Here is a 20,629-nt window from a genome sequence, read left to right on the forward strand (position 1 = left end):
ATTTAATTATCAAGAATTTATTTTGTATTTAAATGGGAAAAATTGGCAAGCACTGTATAAATTTATAATTATCGCGGTGGTTACAGACGGTTTATGATAGGAGAATTCAATTATTAATTAAGGAATTTTATACGCAAAAGTAATGTAATTAAAAATAAATATCGGTATAACTTTGTATGTTTAATAGTTTTATATTTTGTATGTATTTATATGTTGTCTGATCATTCTGGTTTTGTTATAGTTTATATTTAATTTTAAATTTTATCATTTACGCCTTATAAAAGTATGTAATTTATATTTGTTTTAATCAAAGTCAACACCTGTGATGGTCTATCGACCAGGAGTATTGCTTTAATTTACTTTAAATTCAAACATGTAATTTGGAATTGTATATTTTTAATAAAGCATATTATTATTATTACCTGCTCAGATAATAAAAGTCTGTTATTCCTTATTAACGAATGTGGGCTAGAAGTGCTGCCTATGCTATCTAGCGTCGACTGAGTAAACTAACTGCCACTTAAAAATTCAAATTAGTTGAAGCAATCGTCGCTAGATAGCACAGGCATTCACTTTTACACATTTTATAATAGTCTATCAATTTTTTTATAGATGAGATTTTGTTTTTCGTTTTTTAAGTAGAAAGTAGTCAACATGAAATTGATATCACTATTATTTTGTTTGCCTATTTCTTCTTTTTTTTTTTGGATACATCTGTAAGTTTTAAATTTTCAATCGTAATTGATCTTCAAATTGCACAAATATCTAAATAATATACTAATAAATTCTACTCTCGTCAAAAACTGAGCGTTAAAAATCCGGTGAATTTTATATTAATTTGATACAAGATTTTTTTTTTCACAGCCAAACTATTCCTTTAAAATTTCCATAATGCCTGTTTTTCTTTCTCAAGTAACTTTTCTTTACAAGTAACTAAAAGGAAAGTAATAAATTACAAGTAATCTGTCGTCTGTAAATTTAAAGTTTCTCTGGAACCAATCAGATCTTGTGTACTAGTAATCTTCTGCAGGCCTCCAATCTTCTATAGTGATATGTATTACTTGCAACTGTATTTTCTGATCAAAAATCAGCCAATCTCTAGCCACATTGATGAATAGGAAAATCTCTAATAATTTCCTAAAATTTACATGCTTAACTCGCTAGAAAGAGGGAGTTCTGTTTATTCAAAAAATTACATTCGAGAATCTTGACTCGAGGCATGAAGCATAAGCATGCAAGGTGCGATGTAATCATTATTGCATATCAGGAAATTTAGTGAATTGTAGCAAGCAGAAAGTTGACAATTCTGATAGAAAAAAAGTCAAGTTTAGTTAGATTGGCACCTTTAGAGTAGGTTTTATTGCTATTAAGTCACCCTTACTACCATACAAGAAGAAAATGAAAGTGATGGGGTTCGTCAGAAAGAACTGAAAGCAGGATCGGCATTCTTCCGAGATACTTACGACTGTCCAAATGGGCAAACTTAAATTGTGCTCTGTTCGGCGATGATGAGAACCACAGTAACATTGGCTGGTAACCGCGAGCCTTAAATTATTTCCTACAACTTGCTTCACGGAGAAAAATTTAATGTAAACTTTTCCTTAACTCAACTTAATTTTAACTACTTCCCAGGTGCATTATTATACAATAATAAACCGATATTTTGAAAAATTGCATAAGTATTGCAAAAAAACAGTACCCACTTCGTTTGATGCAAAAAATGAACAATTCTTTTGGTGTTTCTTCGTAAAGAGGGACTCTCAGAAAAATAATAAATAAATAATTCACATAGCACATGATTGTAAAAATTGATTGCTGCTTTTATTATAGTCCAAGATTTCATTGATTTTGACCGTTTTCGGATTTTTCATCCATCACCAGAGATCTAATTGGTATAGAGAATTTGACATCCACCAAGATAAATAGTGTGACAGTCGTTGATGATGGGAAAAATTCGAGACTCGACAGAATCAAAGCAACAAACTTGCCCAGACGAACTAAGTCATTGATATTATGCAGAATAAATGTACAATACACAGAAATTGGTAAAATAAGAGTGAAATAAAATTGGTAGAATTACTTTTCTACTGAAAATATGCATCACACAAAAAAGGGAGCTGACCAACTAGACTTGTAAGAAAAATGAATCTTCTTCTTGTAGCTCTACAGCCGGGGATGGGCCTTGGCTTCTCTTGACAAACATACTTTACTTAAATTTCTCATAACATTCAAATTTAAGGCCTGGAATTGAACCTCTCTACAACACACCTTATCTCATTGGTAGCATTGGCTATTACTATGGCGCGTTAAGTCTGAAAGCCATTAGCCAAACAACTCTGCCTTGGAAAGTGGAGTCTACATTTGAGATATCCTAGAATTCACAGGGCTCGGGGGCAAATCTTGAAACGCAGAAAATTATTTTCATTTGTTGAAAGATATTAAGAATGAAAATAAAATGACTTTAATAGAAATTTCAGCTATTGATATATTAATTTGTAGTTTGACTAAATGTGTTGCTGTAAAGCTTATAAGTGAAGTAAGATAAAGGATGTTATTAAAATAAGTTTCAAACTTGTTTGTTTAATTGCTCTCCATCGATAAAGAACTTTCTTAATAAATGTGTCCTTGGCAGGCTGTCACTCTCCCTACGATACTAAAGCCACAGTCAGCACATGAAAGCCACATTCACTAGAAACAGTTCCTGCAGTTTTGCCGATTTCTCCTGGTAATAAGGAAGATACTTTTCATATGGCTACAGGTGAATGTTCATAGCTTAGTGTTTATCATTTGTTGCATGTAGCTAAGTAGCAAACAATGATCTTGTCCAAAGCCGACCGCTAACTGAAAACCCTTGACAATAGTGAAGATTTTACTGGAAAAAATATAAATGAGAAAAAGTAGAGGGGAAAAAGCAACTTATAAAAAACTATCAAATTTCAATACAAAAAAAAAATCCAGAAGGGGGAAATTTAATAAATTATGTATTTAACTGAAATTAAAATACATTAAAGTGCTTTTTAAATTATCACATTTTTTGAAAACTAATTTACATTTTATTTAAGTTCATAACCACTACAAGTTAATATTCATTAATTTTCACATTTACTTTTATTAATAAAATTAAGAATTTCTGATGCAGAGATTTGTTTTTTTTTTAAACCTCAGGCAGAAGTTTTTTTTCTTCAAAATTTCGTATCAGGTTGATTAATTAAAGATTTATAATCAATTTTAGATTGAATATTAAGAGAAAAAGCCCTAAAACATTTTTATTTACAATCAGAAAGATTTTAATATTAATTTATTGCTACGTTCTTCAAAACAGCCATTGCATATATTTTTATTATTATTAAAATCTGCTACAATTTGCCTGAGGAATAGCAAATTAATTTTGCAAAACAAAAACAAAAAACAAATACTTGTACACTTTTCATTACAATGTTGTTTAAAAATTTACTAAACAATAAGATGATAGCGTTACTTTTCTTGGATTTTTAAATTAGTGTTCAACACTTTCTTCAATTTAATGGTACGAGAACTTCATGAAAGGTAAGTGAACTTTTTCACAGGGAAAATGTTTAAGAAAGAGAAAGAATTTAATTGGTTTGCTTAAATAATTGACCCTGCCTTAATCATAACAAGAGATGAGACTGGCTACCTGGATATTAGCGACAGTAGTAGGTAGCCGCTCGTATGGATGGTGATAAAGTTGTAGTTATTGCTGTAGTACCATGCGCTAGCCTTGTTTAAAATACCTAGAAAACAATAAATGGGATGTACTATTAATCATAGTTCATTTAGCTTATCTAGTTTATACTAAATAAACGCATATATGAGATGAAAAGCATAAAATAGCAAACAAGAAGCATAAGCATATACAACCAATCTAATTCTTGAATCAAAGTTACATGAATAATTTGAAGATGATCGCTATAACTAGGGGACTTCTCTTTTTAGCCCTAATTGAATGTATTTGGATTATAAAAAACCACTACCATCCTTTAGACCTCAGAAATGGATTTAAACAATTTTTGGAAACTTTGGGTTTTTCAAGTATTTCGAACAAATCTTTCTGAGGACCGTCTTCTTTTACCCAATCTTACAAATGTCCCAAAGTAAATCGTTCGCGCTGTCTTTGAGAAAATAAGCACAAAAAAAATCCCACAAGAGAGATATTTCGCCCTTATGTCGGTTAAAACATTTATTTCAGAGTACTTTAAATCGAGTAATTACAGCAGTTGTGAATTTAATAAATAAAATAATAGGCTGTTTTGATCATTAATAAGAGATAAGAGATCAAATCATAATCCACCTTTATGATGTGGTGAAACTCCAAGTACGTGAGCAAGTTGTGGCGTGTCCTCTAACAGAAAGAGATGGGTACTTTTGGAATATAATGTATACTGATTGGCTATACACCTGAGATGAAGTCGCCCAGCTGGGAACATCATTGGTACTGCCAGTGTGCGCAGTTCTAATAACGAACTCTCTAGTCCTCCAATTTCACTTTTCACATACCATGATAATACTGTCAAATCATTGTTGTGTAACTGGAACAAAACATCCAAATTTGGTAAGTAATTGTATTATTTAGCCGTTCGCATCTTTAATGCGCATGATTTAATAGGTTTAAGATTTGATTTGATTATAGAACGACTAGATAAAACAATAATTGTATTGAAATTGAAATCCCAAACAACGAATATGAAAATGAATGTTATTTTGAGACTGTACTATGCATTTATTTTTCTGTTGCAGATTAAAACATAAGTAAAGTAGTCGAATGAGAAGTTGGAAACATCGATTTCTCAAACCAGAGACAAAAAAAAAAAAACACTATTATAAGAATCAGTTTTGAAAAAGAAAGTTTTATATGAAATGTTATGCGGGCTTTATTTTAAATTCCATTTAAGATCTTTTTAAATCAAGCTCACAGCAGAAAAACCCAACAGGAAGGAGTTATTCGCCGTAAAAAGAATTAGACAAAATAGAAAAACAAACCTTTATAACTGATTTTATCGCCACATATTTTACATCTACCATGTAATAAAAGCTACAACTGTAATAAAGACTTCTTCTACCTTCAGAAATCTTCATTACACTTCTATGGTTGCACCCATGTACCTCTAAATTCTTGCTATAAAATTCTAACATAAAACTGTACACATCCAGGTACACTTTGGATCATGTCACACAAAAAATAACGGAATATATTTAATATGGAAGCCGTTGATAATTAAAAATGGGGGTAATTAACTTTAATAAATACACTTCTTAAATATATGTTTGAATTTAGTACTTTATTTAAATTTATTATTATGGTTAAAATTTAAATTGAATTTTAAATTATTTTACTAAAAATATTTCAATTTTTCTGTACGTTACAAAAATGGTGAGGTAATCAAAACCTTCCAAAGCAAAAAAAAAATGACTCAAGTGAAAATGATACATTTAAACCAATTGTCGAATAAAATAAAAGAGTTATATAGTAGTAAAGCTTTTGGATTACCGATTTATTGATGATTTAATCGTGGAGCTCGGATTTTATTGGAGAATGTATGAAATATGAGCCGTACATAGGGGCCAGGATTGCACAGCGAGCAGGATATGTAGTATGAAGCGTAATTGGTTGGGATAGGTTTTTCTTTTTTCTTTTCTTTTTTTTTATGGCTGGTTCAGGAAGTTAGGGCCAATATGGAATTTTTGTATTACGAGATTTACAAGGCTATTCATTCGCGAGTTAAAAATGAACTATAAATTGAAATTACTCCACATAATCTCGTTTATGTAAAAACAAAAATATATATCTTAAAGTTTCTCTGAACTTTCATAATTTTTGCTAAAAGTAAAAGATCAATACAGTTGAAATTGATTAAAATTTCTTTCTTAAGTGCCATCTTTGTATATTGTACTGTTTTGCTGGGAATAAAAATACAAATCAAATTTAATAAATTTATAATTTTGAAATAAATTGGCCACATTGAGAAGTGTCACTTAAGAAACAGATTTTTCACTTCTTACGCGATTTCTCGAAAACGGCTCTTACGATTTTCTTGAATATGGTGTACGAATTGTAGATCTATCGATTTCATTTGTATATTAGAGTTAGCCTAGTCGTACTTACGTTAGTTGTAGAAACATGCACACTCGACTAGGAAATTATTGTTATGAGATTACTAAACTAGAAGATATTTTCGGTTTAAAAATTCTTTTTTTTTTCAGTTTTAATTTTTTTAAGCAAGTGCAAATTTATTTTTAGTTTAACTGATGTTTATTAAAGTCCTCAGACAATATTAAGGGATTTTTATTCCTGTTTAAGTGATTTCCTTCTAATTTAAAATTTTAGCAGATCATTTAAGACGACACAAGTCTTTACAGAAATAAATCCTTAGAAGGAAGCCGTTGAGTCTGAAAGTTATGAATTTTCTTGAGTAATATTTTCTTACCACTAGTGTAGAGGTTTAGTTAGGGACTAAGAAAAACTGTAATTCACTGATGATGATAATGATCTGTTCTTTCCTCTGTATGGAAACCCAAAATGGAAGAAGGAAAAGTTTGAACCAAAAAGTAATTAAACTGCTAACAACCAACCATAGTTCCACGTTTTAGTTGCTATCAACGCCAGAGAATAGATCGCTCTCATACACCAGCCTTAATTCTCAATATAGTATATAACTATGAACAGAATCTATGTGTAATGCTTTAATTAAATAAAATTTACTTCTTCTATTTATTTAGGACGTTAGCCAATAATTAAATATTTAATTCCTAATTAAAACTATATGTATTTTTTTCTTATTTTAGTTAATTTAGAACATTAAATGAACACACCTATGTTCTACTTATAACTAATGAGAATAATAACAAATACAGGGAAGGAATTAGCTATGAGGTTAGCATACTGGACTCCCACGCGGAGGTCCCGGGTTCGAATCCAGCAGCTGACCCTTAGATTTTCTCTTCCTAGGAGCTTCTTACAGCTCACTGTCCGGTGATGGACAGTGTTGTCTGTAACGAGAGAACACTGTCCGGAGGCCGGCAGTGCACTGGAAAAAGCTCCGGGCGCTAATGACCTCAGCTGTTGATGCGCCAAAAAAAAAAAAAATAATAAAAAAAAAATAAAAATAAATACATCTTGATAACAGAAAATATATTTTCATCAATTTAAGCGTTTGTTTTCATTAATTCCCCTTTAAACCTAAATTACATTGCTTTGCAATTGCAAAGATGCTCCTAACCATTGAATGTCTCTGGTTTTGGTTGTTTATTTTTTACTTAAATTATTTTTTCTGGCATAACAACTTGAAAATCATCTCATTAATTATTACTTGGGGTAATTTAAGTTTGCTCTTAATTATTGTTAATTATTTTAAAAATGAAGTATTCTTAAACACATATTTCATGGTTATTTATATTAGTATGATATAACCACAATTACTTAATTTCGAAGAAGGGTTTATCTATTATAGCGCTCATATAGAGGCTTTGCGTTCGTTTCTAGTCCGGGAACGAACGAACATTTCTCTGGGGGAACCTCTGTGCAGTTCAATAAAAGATAATGGGACAGTTTTATTTACTACAATGCCAGGTGACCGGCTTTTTTAAGAGAGATTCAGATGTCAATATTTCAAGTTGTTGATTCGCTTTAAATTTAAAAAAAGAAAAGCATCTATTGGTTTGCGAGTACATTCATGAACCAATTTTAATTTATCTTATCTAAAACTTCTGTAGTCATATTACAGATGGAAAAGAACTAACATAAGGAATATGCATCATCCCACTTTGCATCTAAATCCATATTTAGATATTTTCTATTCGCTACGATATATAATTCTTACTCTCCTATTACAGTATAATCAAAAGGATCGTATAATAGCAAAAACTAGTTGCTTAGTCTGCCCTTTTGTGTTCCCTACTGGAAAAAAAAGTTTATAAGTTGAAAATATAAATAAATAAATGTTGTATGTTTAAAAATATGAATGTGTAAGTGACCGACGCTGATGAAAGCAACTCCTTTCTCCTTTATTCTTTCATTAAACGGGAATTTTCCAACATAATGAGGTCCCATTTTCCGTTGATATTTATGCATATTTTCTCATTCTAAATGTTGACAAAAAAACAACAAAAAACCATAGAATAAAATTCATATTCAATTGAGGAAAGCTTTTAATTACTTAAATAAAATAAAATAGCTGGCATGATTTTTTTTTAAATGAGATACCGAGCTTTAATTTACTGAAAATACTTTTAGAAAACTAACAATTAAGGAAAATAACACATTCCTAGCATAGAAACAACCCAATATAAATATAAGCAACAAACATACAGTGCACTAGTAGAGGGAAAATGGCGGTTCTGGCGCACCTAAAATGTGCACCTTTTTTGTGCAAGATGGCCGCCATCCGAATAATAATCATTATTATTATTTCATGTTTCATACGAATAATCTGTTGTTTACTGTGGGAATTATAAGAGCCCCATTTCAAAGCAAAACCATGACCCAAAAAAATTTCAACTCTCAATATCTTCTCAACTAATGGATCTGTACTCAAGAAAACTATAGCATACTACTGAGTAAAACATAGTGTGTAAGAGCAGAAAGTTTCACACGAATAATCTGTTGTTTACTGTGGGAGTTATAAGGGCCCCATTTCACAGCAGAACCATGACCCAAAAACATTTCAAGTAAGTATATACGAATTCAGCATTTTTTTTTTTTTTGCTTTCGTCTAATATTTTCATGATGAGTACTGGCCCATGAACTCTTGTACGAGTATAATGGAGGAACTGCTCTTTTCCGGATGCTCCAGAAGGGTGTAAACAACCAACTTCATCCCGGAATTATGCGAGTGCAACTACAATGGACCTGCGCACACCTACCAAGAATGAAAAAGGCGAGACTTCCAACTGAAAGTCACCAATATTTTTATAATATTGTTTGCCTTGCATGTCTACAAGATTTTAAAAATTATTTAAAAAAAACTGATACTATCTGTGGTTATTATATTGTTATAATCTATTGTGGTATATTTTTTTTCTTACCATAGGTAAAACTAAAAAATTGTCTATGCAATTACAATATTAATTGGTTTTAGCTGTACTTTTATTAGCTGTGGCTTGTGTTGGATTAATTTTAAATTAAAAGCTAAGTTTTGTAATATTTCATCATCAAATTATTCTTAGACTTTAATGTAGTAAGAAAAGGCTAAAAGTTTTCAGTCTTGTACACGAAGAGCACTACTCAATGACAAGTTATAGTGATACACTTCATGCACTAACCAGGTTATTAATGGTCAACTTCACAGTCAAATGGGATATCTTGATACAACTTTTCAAGAATTGGTGGATTCTATTTACGGGAATATCGTGATGTTATAACTATCTCAACGGAAATCCACTTTAAATGTTTATAAAGAAACTGTTCATTCATTCGCAACAGTAAAGAACCCGGTGCTGAATTTGAACGTAACTATAGCTATCTTAAATAATATCAAAGTGAAGGACGGACACAATTTATAATTAAAGTGGGAAAACAATGGGAAAAAGCACGATACGGCATTGTAGGACGATACGTACATTTTGCATACATAATTAAATAGGAAAAACTTTTGTACAAAATGAAAACTCTCTAATCAAGACTCTCAAAGATGCTTTGAAACTAGGAAAACTGACGGATTAAAAGAAGAGCACATTGTTTAACCATACTTCCAATTTATCATTTTTGTTATCCTTTGATTTCCAACATTACCCAAATCTACAGAAATTTTAGTTGGAAATTGTTTAGGGTTGATTTACATTGCTATTGTTCTAACTAAATTTCATAGTTGAACTTTATCATTCGAACACTTTTGGACCAGTTCATGAATTCTTAGTAGTTCAAAACCATTAGAAAAAAATAAAAAGTCCCTGTTAGGTATAAACCTATGATTTTCAATACGGACTAAAGTTTGTTTCAAAAAACTTCATGTTAATTTTATTCAAAATCAGAAGGTTTCAAAAAATGTTTAATTAGTAAAATTTAATAAGAGATTCTGTGAAGAAGTGTTTATTATTTAGATATAATATATTTTATATATCATGCGTGAAACGCAACATTCTCTAATTGTAAATTCTCATAGTACTAATTTACAAATTTTCAGCTCTAATAATAATTGTTATTTAACGTTTGGTTTTAATATTTTCCAGTTGGTTTGTTGAGGATTTCGCAGTACCAGCTGAATATAACCGTATTCTAAATATACATATTAATTGAATGTAAAATATAAACTATAATATCTGTGACAATAATGAAATACAAATGAAGTAGCAATTATGTTATTGGATAAATCGTAAAAATATTCCAGGCCAAAATAAAAAAAATGAGTGGTAATACCAATGAAATTAGAATTGCTAGATAAGGACATATATGATACCTGGGACGGAAGCTCTCTTAATTAAAAATGATGAATGGAAATATGTAAATGGGACAAACGTATATCTCGATGATACGAAGGAAAGGATAAATGGGAATTGGCAGACAGAAAAGCAAGTCAGGCATTGCTCTCTCTATTTCTCATTTAAAACTCAAAATTCAAAGGGTAATTTCCTTTTTAGTATTTTTCTACTACCATTCCTCTATATACAAGGGCGTAGGACAAGATTAAGTCAACATAATCTCGTCCTTTCTAGGTTCAAGATCCACGCCAAGTTACAGACCCCATGCTGGCCTGAAATAACTGTTCAGCCTAGAAGCTGTAAAGACCGCTAATATAGGAGGTGTCCCTCAGAACAGCTACCAGTGTGTACACTTTCTCACTTTGTAGTTTCTGTAAATAATTAATGTGAGAGGAAGCTTTGGAATGTTACAAACGATTTTTTGTTTTTAATTTTTCCGGAAATATAAAAAAAATCATTCTATTTCTTTTCTGGCTTTTGTACAATTTCCTTTCCTAAAACAGGAAGATTATAGTAGAACTGTAATTGCTAAATTGTAAATTTAATAAAGATTTTAAAAATATACGAGACAAAGGGAAAATAAATTAAAAATGGTGGAGAGAATAAAAGAAGTGTTTTCCCATTAATTCTCCTTTCTCTAGCTGAACACTGAACGTCTCACCACTAAAGGAAACCCACCTTACACTGGCGATACCTAACAACTTTCAAACCATGAAGAAATTATTGTTTCTTTTTTCGCCTTTAAATAAAGTGAAAAGAATAGACTGCTTAAACTTTGTAGTTAGTTTATGGAAGAATGGCTGGTTGAAATAGCCGCCTAAAAGAAGTTTGCTGCAGCAGTTCTTTATTCTACTTCCAATATCATAAACTTGCCCATTAGGGCAGTACTTGTCAACTATTTAGTCACTCTAGAACCAGTATTTACCTTTTAGCTTGAGGGAAAAACTTTTCACAGTTTATTTCCCCGGCTCCAGATAATAAAGAGTTAAAAAAAAAAAAATTATAAATCTGTTATCAAACATTCACCCTATTATTATTCTCTTAGGTAATTTTCATATTTTAATAAACTCATTTATTTAATTTTACTCATTAATTTAAAACAATAAATTCTTATTAAATTAAAAAAAAAGAAAAGTAAAATTGTAAATGGTTGCACGATAGGTTTTACCTGGTTTTGACTTCGTAGATTGTAAATTGAAATCAATAAAAAAAACAACTGTTTTAAAAATCTTCATAATTTAAATTTTCACCAAATTTTTATTAATAAGATTAAATATAATTGAAATATTGAATATTTGTTTTAAAGAACTTTCTGGTTTCTTTAATTATTAGCCCCTTTTTTCAATTTAGGCTCAATAAATTTGTGTAAATCAATAAAGCAACAGAATTGTTGGATGGACATGACTAAAGTAACTAGTTAAACGACGGTTCTCCCGTGATGTCCCATTTTTTTATGATTAATGCAAAACATATTTCATAAAAGTCGATTAAAATACGTACAAATGAAAAATTAAATTTTGTAAATCGTTCCTACTTTCATTGTAACTACACATTTGCTTGATGAAACGAAAATCAACGAGGTTTTAAATAAAGAATGAATTTACAAACTCAACTCTATGTTATTTTGATGCAGAATGCTTTGGCAGCTTCAGAGATTTTTGGATGCCTTTAGCTTTGCCGTTATGGTTGGGAAAGAATAAGAATTTTTGGTAGATCTGTCAGTTTGGTGTAGAGATTTCAGCTACACTGATGTTTACGTCTCGCAGTTCACTAGCTGACTGAGTGAGAGAGGTTACATGGTGAACATATGTTTAATTCAAAATGTAAAACATTTTGTGAAAATACTGAAATAAAATTTAATAAAACCTAGCACTTATATAAGGTTTATTTAATGTGTAATATTTTAGAATTATAAATTTGGAGTAGTATTTTTTAAGTGGGAGGGGGCGCGCGAATTTGAGCAGAAAACAGGATTACACTTATTTCTTTGGTACTGGTAAATCATTTTTGATGAATATGTGATTCTAATCATTTAACAAATGCGTAAATAAAAAATACCTTAAAAAGAAAACTTTAGAATAGTAAAGTATATACAACATTCTAATAATTTTTTTCCTCAGCTGTGTCTGTATGTTTGGTATGGAATAACTTTTACAAAGTATATCAGAGTCAAAGCTAATTTGGCCGTTCATAATGTTTTAGTTGGCTTTCTGTTTGTACATTTCTATTTTTTCTTTGATGTCCGTACGTCTTCCCTTGTTTCTTGTACTTAGCAGAGTCATTGTGTTGTTGGTCAAGGATACAATGATTAACTGCAAAGCTCACACCAGCCTTGTTTTGTATGACTTTTAGTTTATATCAAGCTCTATAATTTGTAAACTTATGTCTGATTTATATAATATACATAATTAAAATACTAACTGGTTTGTTTCTGAGTTGAAAAAAAAAACCTAATTAATCTTATACAGCTGAAAAAACCTACATTACAATGAAATGGCACGTAGAGCAAAGAGAAATGTCTAGCACCATCCAAACGAGCCAGAAGTGCCCTAAAATGAATTATCCAGGGAAAAAAATCGATATTAGAGATTTCAAAATTTATAGATCTATTATGCAAAGAATTCAAAGAAAATCTCAAAAAGGTTTTAAAATATCCTAAGAGTAAAGTAGTAAGTACTGCAGGTTGTACGATTTTTATGATCTCAAAAGTGACCTCATTGGCAACAGCTCCGGGCGCCAATGACCTCAGCTGTTTACGTACATTTAATGAAAGCTGAATTTTGCAAGATTTAAAATTTTTTGAAGACGTACAACAAAACCAAAGCTATTAGTGATAAATTTTTTATTACTAATTTAGTATTCTGGCAATTATGCTCAGATAATTAGGGCAAGCTATGCAAGCAGGTAATTACCAACGTTTTGCAATTTTATTAATAAGGAGCTAAAATGAGTAGCGGTAACACACGGCAGGAGTAAATTGCCTTATTAACCATAAGGAGCGACTGAAGTGAAGGGCCAAAGAGTGCTTGCAGAGTAGACATCTAGCTGGGGCTGGCTTGTAGTTTGAATTATATATAAAAGCCAAGAGTTAGTAGGTTTGCCGCATCATTCTGTTGGACTACTGGAGCTACCGTAACTACCAGATGTTCTATACACACCAACGTCCTTCTACAGCATTTTCCATCCCTACGACAACTTTATATCCATGTATAGTACAACTACTTCACTTTCAAGAAAGTAAAAGTTTTATTTATTTATTTTCCATCAGCGGATTAAAATTTAGTTATAAAAACTGTGTTGTGTGAAATATTAATTGCCTTTCTCATGTTTAATTCTTGCCATTTTATTAACAATTTAAATAACTTTTTTCCAATGGTTTCAATTAAAAATCAGTTTTTATGTTGAATTATAAGCAATATAGCTAATACAAGCCATTATTCTCAACAAGTACCACGGTAGCCGAGCGGTTAGAGGCGAGACCTGCGAAGCTAATATGCATTGTGGCACTGGGTTCGATTACCCCGGTCTTAGGCTTTAATGGTTAATAGAAGAAATTTACAGTACAGTATGTTTGCTAGTCGCCTCCGTCCACGACACCTAATTGGTATTTGGCCTGAAAAAATAGGCGATTACTTTACTTTATCCTCAACAAGTAGTATACAGTCTGACAACAATTCTTACCACGTAAAATTCCCTCCCTAACATGTCATATTTACTTCATCCATGAAATTAATATTTGAGTTACTTTTAATGGACACAGAGCATTAAAATTCTTTAATAGAAGAGCAGAGTAAAGCTAGCAGTTAAGAGCTCTTTAGTATCAAAAATGCAGATTAAATATTAAAGATCTTGTTAGGAGATGGAAAATGTATTGTATTAATAGACAAATAAATTCAAGTAAATCACGAGTTCATTTTTTTAATTATCTCTTACTTTCGAAGGGTGAAATGAAATTACATTTTTTTAACGGAACTACATCTGAAGTCCCTTGAGCACGTTAAGAAAAGTTTTTAAGGCATTGTCTGTGTGAGCATGAATTTCGAGTTTTTTGTTGAGTGCATCTGGAATCGTAGTAAGAGACATTCGAGCTAGTACAAAATTCATTTTATTTTTTTAAGTTTCCTGTATGTACATTTGAATTAAGTACGTACCAATTTTGTGTGCTTAACTCTTTTCTTGAAAATTAAATCTTATGAGGAGCTTTGGAAAACTGGGAATTCATCTTCTCTTTACAGCACCACGATTTATTAAGAACATGTATAAAACAAACTAGTATAAATTAGATCTTTGAGAAAGGAAGTAAGAAAAATTCATGTTTACATACGATTTTGAAAGTTGGCCATTGATTTTTTCCTACTGTGTAATCGATTTGTCTCAAATTTTGTATTTAACACGATAAAACTTCTCGACTGTGAATCTATGAGTCATTCATTTTTACTTACAGGTAGACACGGGCACCGTATAGTTCTGTTAATATGCTTTAAATTCTTTAAGGAGTATTAGAATTATTTAAAACCAATAGAAGTTAGTAAAGTATACGATTGTACATTATAAGCTTTGGGTAAAAATTCAGGATAGGAGGGCATACAGTAATCAAAAAGAAGATTCGAAACAAGTCCCCTGTCAAAATTACTAAAATTTGACACGATTGCAATTCATCCACATAATGCGATGAGCAAAAATATAATTTTAACAAGAAATTTTCTTAAAAACTGTAAGAGCACAGATCATTTGTATCACGTCATCAAATTCTATGCGTTAATCATAAATATTAAGATTAATTTTTGAGGTATCATTTTTGGAAGTTTTGCATTTATAAGTGTTCTGTCAATTTAAAGATTTTCAGACAGCTGACGTTTCCTGTAATCAATCAGTGTCTTATCTTTCTAAGTTATCTACTCACTTGCTTGCAATTCATGGTTGTCGTTTATGTACAGTGGTAGGCTTCATACCACACTCCTCTCTAGCATCATTTATCAGGGCTAACAGTTTTTTTTCGATGTAAACTTTCTTTTAGGTCGTACTACTGATTACTTTTACAGACTTTTCTATTCCTGATCAACAACGTTTCCGTATATATATATCTTTTCTTTAGTAATTTAGAAATTTCACCAAGAAATACGTACTTTTAAATAAATGTATGTAATCAGACCGTTTCTTGCCCGGTATAATTGACTATCAAAATGTAGGATGAAAATTTAGATTACTGATAATACCTATTCTTCCCTCCAAACTTGAGCATTATGATGGGAATATCAGTTTTTAATAATAACATGCTATTGCCTAAACATAGAATAGAATCAAATATAGACTTACTGCGACTTTTTTCCGTTCAAAAACCAAAAACGCAAACTCATAATCACGTAATCAGTTGGATATAACTATATTTTTTCGCATACAGGGAACTTCCTTTCTGTAGACAAAATAAAAATTAGTTAACAATAAAATAAAATTTTAGAAACAAAATCTGGTTTGTTGTTAAAAAAAAAAAAAAAAAATCAGCACGGTTATCTATATTTTGATTCTTGCATTTGCTATCTTATTTGTACAAAAATAAAATTTGATCTCCTTTTTAGCATCCTGTATAGTAAAACAGCTAAATTGTGTGTATTGGAGGATGTTACTAGTGGAGCAAGTGTATACTCTAAGGGGCTGATAAGTGAATATTGGTCAATATAATGCAATAGTGGCCATTCCCATGGTAGCATCATACTGTAACTACTCCTTCAGGGCCTTGCTACACAGGATGTGTAATTGTTATCTGGAGAACGCATACCCTCCAAGGGTTATTTTTACCCAACCCACACTTAAAATATAGTTAGATAAAACGCTTTGATAATTTGGTCTTACTTAAGAACTTTTCTACTATTTGAGAAATATAGGTGTGAGGTTGGGGAAAAAAGTTTATTACTCAATAAACCGAAATTAATTACATTCAACGGTCTTAAAAATATAAATTCATATTTAACATGACGATGTGAAATTTTTCCTCTTAGATGTTATTTATTTAAAAAAAAGAAGGTAATTTTCTGAAAATTAACTAGTAGGCCCATAATCCTCTTTAATAAACTTGTGTATGTGATGGTTATGTTCTATACAAATGAGAAGTAAAACAAGAACAAAATTTGATTTTGCAAAATGCACGTAATAAGGAAAAAAAAAGGCGAAGATCATGGCTAATCCGAGATAATATTGCGAGTAAACAAGCAAAATTGGTCCTTATTTTTATCAATGCTTCAGCTACACACTTTCTCTTAAACAAAATACACATTTATGAATACTTTTCATGAAAGTAATTTTACGTTTTCTTTTTTTCTTTACCTAAAAAATAATTTGTTATAATTACCTTGTATAGAACAACTCCTCAAATAATGAAAGAGAAAATGCAATCATATTAGAGCAAATTACGACAAGAGTTTAGTGAGAGCAATCCGCAATTTACCGAAGAGGAAGCTTTAGCCTCATATGACATTGCGGATGATATAAAACAGGTGTTTAAATGAAAATTTAATGAAGGGTGGCAACAGGTAATTACGGGTAAATGGTCTCTGATGTCCAATCATCCCTAACACAAATTAAAAAAAAAAAAAGCCGAGAGAATCTGGACTCTCTGGTGTCAACTACATTCTCCTGTCAAAAGAGCGTATATTCTCCAGCAACAACCGATAACTACGCAGCTCCTTCTAAGGAGGTTTACTTCCTTGTAAGGCCGCTTTATTCATGAAAGGCTAAATACAGTGGAAGCTCCTATTGCACCCAGTTTCTCTATACCAACCATCCGACGGCAAGAGTCTCATGGTACAAAAAAGGTCGTTTGTGTAGATAGGCTATAGGATACCCGCATGGAAGCCAGAAAAGATCCCTGAAGAAGTTGCTTGTTCATCCCACCCCCCTTGTAAACACACGCCTAAGTTTTAAATAGATACACCTGCCGTGAAAAATGTCAATAACTGAAAAAATAGTAGAGAAATTGAGATAAACTACTATATTATGCTAAGGATTGTATAACAACTTAAAGTCTGAAAATGGATGCCGCCATTGTAGTTGCATAGTCTGCCGCAATGACAAAAGTTAATGTTTGTTAATTAATGATACAGTATCTTGATTATAATATTGTTAATTATATAGTCTACCGTATACCACTATTAAGTCTTGAGAGGTAAGAATGCCGCGGCGGAAACTATCAGTGGTACAGATCTTGTTGAAAGTAAAGAGATTTGTAAAAAAAACAAACCTTTTTTGTCCTTAAAAGACGTCAAAACATGTATTTCTACTGAAAATTAAAATCTGAAAATAAACGGTTCCTTTTACAGAGTACAAAGTTAATATATTACATTGAAAAACTACTTCTCTCTTAATAAACTTATCAATAACAATGTTGCGGGCAGCAAGAGGAAAAAAGCAACAACAACTTCCCATTCGGCGATGGTGAAAAAAGTAAGTGAACATATTCGAGGGCAAGCATTTTACTCAAAGCCTTAATTTAGAGAAGAGTGTACACAAAGTTCATCAGAATAAAAATGAAAATAAAAGTAAATTCTCATCTCTCTGAGTAATATTCTTGAAAAAACATTGGCATTTGTTAGAATGTAAATAAATAGTAGATGAAAACGGTAATTTACACAGTCAAATTTCAACCAAAGTGCAAAAATAAATTTCAACAGTTTGATTTTAAAACTTCATAGGCTGACTTTAGAGTAAATTTGAACTGTGAATTAAGGAAAATAGAATGTGCTTTATATCGTTAAAAAGGGAATGAACTATTTCTTACAGATATTGTTGAGATTTAACCACATGGAGCCAATGTTTTTAGTTACAGTTCAAAGAATCAATTTAGCCGCTTATCTTAAACAAGTTGAGGCCAGATGAGCCACTCACCTAACACCTTAGGTAATAAAACCTCTCACCCAGTTTCTCTAGGTAAGTTCTAGGCGGAGTATGTGTCGGCAGTTAGGGATACCCAATTCCTGGTACCAAAAATCCGTTCCCTTCAATGTCCACCCGTAATACTCTAAAGAAGAGTCCCCCCTAAATTAAAGGAACACAGTTTCTAGGACGGTACACAACTGGTAAAACTACTAAGAGGAGCGGGAAGGTTACAGTTAGGGATTATCTCTATCGTCAAAGCATCCCTTTAGTTTTTAGATACTGTACGGAGAAAGGCAGTTCTTCCTCACAATAATCTACAATAGAATTACTCTCTCTAGAACCAATCTAGACAAAATAAAATTGGAAAAGAATTCCACTTAAAATTTACTAAAGCGTACATCAATCATTTACACTTCCGAAGCCACAAACCTAGTTTTGCCAGCTATGACTTTTGACTTCTGAACCCCTCATTAAACTGAATTTTCTTGAAAAGAAATATAAAAAGCGATTGAATGGTCGTTATATGAAAGCCAAAAATTATCATATATTCTTCGCAGTCATTTTCTTTCTAGCATGAAATTTTAGCAATATATTTCATTTTTACTAATTTTTCAAAAAGTACTGACATACAGGACAGTAAAAATGACGTTTTTAAAAAGCAGACTTCAAATGCTGATGCTTTCTGACGGCCCTCTGTCTCAGAGCACACATGATAAAAGCAGTGCCTACTCTGTGATAGCATCTACAGATCCCGTGGGGAGATTCCAGTACATCTCACAACGGACTACAGAGTCACCTTCAAAAGAAGATTTAGATTCCAGTATAGAAAGGGGACAAACACACACACACACCCTAGAAACCTTCAAGATTCTGAGATTCCTAAGAAACTGGAAGGTGAAGCACCTATAGAGGGACACAATTAAAAGACTACTAAACCTCATAAATTTAAGAAGAAAAAAATTAGAAAATATGTTGCAAGTAAAAGTAAGTGCAAAACACTTCTTTTCGTATTAAGTATACGAGGGTCGTTTGAAAAGTCCGTGCAAAAATAAAAACTACTTAATTTTTTGGGGTAAACCTTTTTTATTTTTCAACATAGTCTCCTTTTAGGCTTATACACTTCGTCCAACGCTGCTCTAGTTTGTTGATCCCTTCCGAATAATAGGATTAGTACAAGTCTGAAAAATAGCCATTCGTTTCTGCAATCACCTCCTCGTTTGAATAAAATCTTTTTCCCGCCAGCCATTTCTTCATATTGGGGAACAAATAGTAGTCCGTGGGAGCCAAGTCTGGAGAATAGGGGGGATGTGAAACGAGTTGGAACCCTATTTCCATTAATTTTGCGACCACAACTGCTGAGGTGTGAGCTGGTGCGTTGTCGTGATGGAAAAGGACTTTTTTGTGGGCCAATCGTGGGCGTTTTTCTTGCAACTCGGTTTTCAAACGGTCCAATAACGATGAATAATATGCACCTGTAATAGTTTTACCCTTTTCCAGATAGTCGATGAGGATTATTCCTTGCGAATCCCAAAAGACAGTCGCCATAATCTTTCCGGCCGAAGGAACGGTCTTCGCCTTTTTTGGCGCAGATTCCCCCTTGGTAACCCATTGTTTAGATTGTTCTTTGGTCTCAGGAGTGTAGTGATGTATCTATGTTTCATCCACAGTGACGAAACGACGCCTAAAGTCCTGCGGATTCTTCTGGAACAGCTGCAAACCGTCCTTGCAACACTTCACACGATTTCGTTTTTGGTCAAGCGTGAGCAATCGCGGCACCCATCTTGCGGATAGTTTTGTCATGTCCAAATGTTGATGCAAAATATTATGTACCCGTTCATTCGAGATGCCCACAGCACTAGCAATCTCACGCACCTTCACTCTTCTGTCATCCATCACCATATCATGGATTTTTATCAATGATTTCTGGAGTAGTAACCTTAACATGGCGTCCAGAACGTTCAGCGTCACTTGTGCCCATATGGCCTCTCCGAAAATTTTGAAACCACTTATAAACTGTTCTAATCGAAGGTGCAGAGTCACCATAATGTTTATCAAGCTTCTCTTTAGTCTCCTGAGGCGTTTTGCCTTTCATAAAGTAGTGTTTAATCAACACACGAAATTCTTTTTCGTCCATTTTTTGAAAATCACTCGACTTCCTCGATTCAAACGAATGCCAAACACAAAGAAATAGACCGATCTGGCTGAAACTTGGTGTGTGTTCTTCCAAGAGATGCTACTAACTAAACATAACCTCGATACGCGCCAGTGGTGCTATCTCTTTGACTTTGCACGGACTTTTCAAACGACCCTCGTAGTTACCTCAAATTTG

This window comes from Rhodnius prolixus, unplaced genomic scaffold, assembly GCF_049639745.1.
Source record: "Rhodnius prolixus isolate KJV_2025 unplaced genomic scaffold, Rpr scaffold_13, whole genome shotgun sequence".
In the NCBI taxonomy this organism is placed as follows: Eukaryota; Metazoa; Arthropoda; class Insecta; order Hemiptera; family Reduviidae; genus Rhodnius; species Rhodnius prolixus.